At 33.5% G+C, this 5,173-nt stretch overlaps 1 pseudogene; it reads right to left on the bottom strand.

Moving 5' to 3' along the window:
* Nucleotides 1-2,871: 2,871 nt before the first annotated feature.
* LOC136385741 (cytochrome c oxidase assembly factor 5 pseudogene) lies at nt 2,872-3,523 on the bottom strand (annotated as a pseudogene).
* Nucleotides 3,524-5,173: the final 1,650 nt, after the last annotated feature.

Genomic DNA, 5,173 nt, shown 5'->3' on the forward strand with positions numbered 1-5,173 from the left:
GTTGAATACCCATCACCCAATGTTAAATTGTCATCCATCACCTTCTATTTGGTTTTCTTTGTGCCCCTTCCCTCCCCCTACTCCTTCTCTCTCCTCCCTTCCCTCCTCCTGGTAACCACCACACTCTTGTCCATGTCCAGAGTCACAATTTTGTATCCCTAATTTAACAATCTAGAAGAAATGAATAAATTCCTAGTACAATACAATCTTCCTAGACTGAGTCATGAAGAAGTAGATAGCTTAAACAGAACCATAAGCAGGGAGGAAATAGAAACAGCTATCAAAAACCTCCCAAAAAATAAAAACTCAGGACCAGATGGCTGTACTAGTGAATTCTATCAAGCATTCAAAGAAGACTTGGTTCCTAGTCTACTCAAAGTCTTCCAAAATAATTTTTTTAAATAGAGGAATGTAGGACACTGTGAAGAAAATATTCCAGATCCATAATTGAATGAAATCCAAAAATGGCTCAACACCATGTGAATTGACATTGACTCCCTCAACCACCGTAGTCTATGAACATCAGTTAGATAACGAGATACTTTGCTTGTTTTTCATAAAAATTCCAATTTGAAACCTTGAAATTGAATTCAAAAGCCTTCTCTCTGCATGGAAGATAGACAGCCAAATGGTATGCATGGGATCACTTTGTAAATCTGGAATGGTGGGCAATAAATGATTCCCACTGAAAGCTGTAATCTCTTGATAGGGACCTCACAGGGAGGTGTGCATCTATTTATTCCTTACTTTGTAACCAAGCAGAAAATTCAAGGCTGTGTTTTTATAATAGGACATGAAGCCCAGCATGTCAAGATCACCAATCAAACCTCAGACTTCATCCCACATTCTGACCTTTGAATATTTCCTATCTCACTGAAAACCAAGACCTGGGCAATTCACTATGCCTAGATCCTTCCTGTCTCACAATAAATTCTGTCTCAACCAATTTCTCAATCAGAATTCCAACCACCAAAATAGTTCAATGGAATACATCTCTTCAGTTCTCTAGGCTTTCCTAAATAGGCAAGATTTCTAGTAGTAAACCCAACTTTTATTCAGAGTCTCATCTTACTATCCAACGAAATTTTTAGCTTAAGAGACACCCTTGCCCCTCTCCAAAATAAATATTTCCAGCTCCACTGAATTACTTTCTGTTCATGGAGATCATCACATTCTTTCATAAAGTTGGCTATTTGGGAAGCTCTCTCTCTCTCCTCTTCATCTTGTCTGCCTGGAAAAAATACTTATTCTTCAAGATTTCTCAAGAATCACTTAAACTCTCATACCTCCTCTACCACTCCACTCCATCTTATCTTCACTCCTCAGCCCATGTACATGTACATGCACACATGCACACAAATATACAGCATTTCTTTGCTGTGTGCTTCCAAGGGGACTATCAACTGTTGCACACCACTCTAAGCATTCTAAGCACGTTGTATCTATTACCTCACTTAATTCTTATGACCATTCCATAAAGAAGATATTGATATAACCTCTATTTTACATATGAAGAAACTGAGCCAAAGAGCATTTAATTAATCTCTCTTTACTTATTTATGTATATGGTCTCTCATAATTAGTATGTTGCAGAGTCAGGATTGGAACCTCAGCAAGGTAATCTATAGACTTAATCACTACTCTAGATGGAGAAGCTCTATCAGACATGTACATATGTTGAACACGTGTCCTAGACTGGTAGAGCTCTTATGGGAAAAACTGGATTAGCCTTTTTATTAAGCTAACAAAAAAGAAATAATAAAATAACCTGGAGCTAGTTTAGTGCTTATGTCACAACAGAATATGCTCTGTGGGTTTCAAGCTATTAACCAAGTTTGCTTCATCTCACAGTCTTGGCTATAGCTAAAACACTTTGCTATTGTAGTGACCTGTTATGGAACAACAAAATTCAACCACCATCAAATTTATATGACACAATTCTACTCAGAACCACTGTTTGCTGTGTACATTTTCTCAAGAAAATAAATGGAGTTCTAACTTTATTTAATAACTTGAATTTAGAAATAAAAACAAAAGATACAAAACTAAAATTGGGCCTCATTACACAGCTATATAAACATTCATTTTTTTTACTGACTAACTAAGTACATTCTTATTATACTACATATATGCTCAAAGGAGTAGAATGTCAAACTCTAACTGCTTTATACCATTGGATTCTCTCAGCTGAATACTGTTGTATAAAAAAATAATAATTTAGTAGGCTCTTTGAAGACTTAAGCTTTAGAAAAATATACTGTTATGATTTGAAAATACTTGATATGGATTACAATTACCAAATATGCTAAGAATACTTGAGTATAGGGACTTAAAAAACTATATTAGAAGAAAATTAGAAGGTGAAGGGTTTTATTTTATCATTGTAATATTTTTCCACAATTTAAAAATATTTTTGTACATAAGTTAATACAAAATATAGCAAAGTAGTTGTAAGTCAAGATTTGGATCTTTCAAAATTTGTTCATGATGTTATGAAATAGAAATGATGAAATTGTTTAGAATTAGATGTATAGAGGGTGATCAAAATTAGGTTTACAGTTGTGAGTACAAGAAACACAGTGTTTGTTTGCTTGTTTGTTTATTTATTTTTCATATGAACAACTGTTAACCCATTTTTCCACCCCTATATATTTCTTCCTGCCTTTTCTCTTTCTTGCTTTCTTTTCTTTCTCAAGTTCACTGAGAAAGTCTTTAAGCAGCTCAACTGGGGCAGTAGATGAGTGGTTATGGGTACTAGTCACATACAAAAGGATTAAATATAGAAGTAAATAAATTAATGGGACCCAGGTTTTCTTTTCTTTTTTTTTTGTTGTTCCAAGAAATTAAACAATTTATTTTAGAATTAAAGGGGTCAGACTGAATAAAAGAAAGTTTTATTCTAAACTTTCCCAATTGACAATTTCTCCCCAGGTTCTATGTTAGCAATTTCAACAGTCCTGTCAGTGGCCTTCATAATTTTCACAAAGGAGGTACAATTGTGTAATTTGGTTGAGGAGTGAAGTTTGAAAATAACAATGTGTTTTTAGAACAATTCTTAAAATGCATTTATTATGCTCTCTGCTTATAACAGGTCAATTAAATTTTTCCTTTAAACTTAGAGCAAGAAAATCATTTACTCTATATACATTCAAAAACAGAACTCCTCCTAACTCTCCAGGGTTCCATGGTCCAACCAAACAGGTATAAGAAAGAAGTATGCTTCATATTTTGGATTCTGTGTTTTAATGACCAAAAGAAATCCTTTGTTGTTTTCATCTTGGTTTCAGAATAATGCATATCAATATCCTTTTCTTCCTCTAAATCTTGATCTGGAATCCAACATTGATCTTTTACATTCAAAAAATGAGTATTTCAAAGCTTTGCAGTTTCCTTCTTTCAGACATTACCAAGGGGATTTTCCTTCCTTGAGCACACAGTTGGACTGCAACAAACATGCACCCAGGTCCTCCTTCACACCCGTGCATGCGCCGCCTTGCAGTTTGTCCTCGTAATACTGAGGCATGGCCACACCGGCAGGCCATTGCAGCCCCCGAAATGCTTCTGTCCCCAACTGCTGTGACCCGGGGCAAGCCCCTAGGTTTTCTATTGAAGGAAATTTACATTATGAATGGGGAGAAAATTAGAATGAACTCTATAGTATAGTATTAGAATAGAATTAGAGGCTTTCAATATATAGAAAGAAATAAAATTACACATAACTATAAGATTGAATATAAACACATTCCGTAATTATACCCAGTACCTAGCTCTTGGTTTCTAAGTACTGCTCAACATTAAAAGAAATCAGAGCTTCTTGGAAAAAATAGTTGATTCCAGAGTTAAATAAGAGAAGATAGGTTAGTTTGCAATATATCAGTGTATCAAGAAGAAAAGAGTTGCTCTAATAAGTACATGTCAAAATGACATGTTGTTCTTAGGAGCTCAAAAGAACTCTTACTGTCTAAATCTTTAAAAATTTTAACATAAAAAATAATATTACTGAGATTATTTCTTATTTCATAAATAAAAATTCATGAGTCCCTGCTGTTACAAAGAATGAATAAATAAAAAGGAGAGATGAGAAAGCTCTTTCTTATAGTAAAAACAAACAAAACAAAAAGCTAATAAATTTTGAAGCGATGCTGTTTTTTTAATCACAACTTGCTAACTGTTATCACAATAAGTGATTCAGGCAGAATTCAATATATGCTTATGTCAGTGGGTAAAAAAGGAAAGAGATAAAAATAGCCTCAAAATGTTTCCCCACAAACTATATATTAATGACAAAAATAAATTTACACCAGAAATTTTGCAACCATCACCTTACACAGGTGATCCAAATTATCATTAGTAATAGTATAAATTTACATTGTTTTCTAATATGACCCCTTGGGAATACAACATTGCTTCTGTAATATTCTTGACAAATATATAAGTGAAATATAATAGTGAGAAAACAATAAGCAATCAAGGGACATTCTACAAAATAATTGGTTGAAAATCTACAAAAGTCTTATGTTCCTAAGGTCAAGGAGGAATGAGGTAACTGTTCTAGACTGAATGACACTGAAGTAATATGGTAACTGAGTGCAATATATGACCTTAGGCTCGATTGTCTTGATGTGGAGGACATTGTTGGAACAATTAGTAAACTTAAATATGGATTATGATTTTTTGTATTGTTGTTCTGTTCTGCAAGTTAAAATTGTTTTAAAATAAAAGAAAATATATAATTTACAATATTTCATAATTTATAAGTGAAATAATAAATTATTTTATACTAAAGTATATTTGTTGACACTGGGCCTGGCCCTAAGGATAGCAACATAATGAAGACACAATGCTCATTTGAAAGACACAGGTGGACTTGAGAAGGAAGTGAAGCTTGAAATATATGAGAGAAACAATAAGGCCGATGGAAAGATTGGCTCTAAGGCCAATAGTCAAAACTTCTAAAAGCCACCCAACACACACTATGGTCACTGCTAAGTTATCCAGGGCAAGTTCCTTGATCTCTCTATCTCTCAGTTTGCTCATCAAATAATCAAGTTGATAATAATAGCTTAGCAAGCTGATTGAATAGATCAGAGATAATGACTATGTAAATTTTCCAACAGAGTTCATAGATCTTAGAAATAATTTAATAAATAAATTATTCATTATAAATAAATAA

Source organism: Saccopteryx leptura, chromosome X (assembly GCF_036850995.1).
Source record: "Saccopteryx leptura isolate mSacLep1 chromosome X, mSacLep1_pri_phased_curated, whole genome shotgun sequence".
In the NCBI taxonomy this organism is placed as follows: domain Eukaryota; kingdom Metazoa; phylum Chordata; class Mammalia; order Chiroptera; family Emballonuridae; genus Saccopteryx; species Saccopteryx leptura.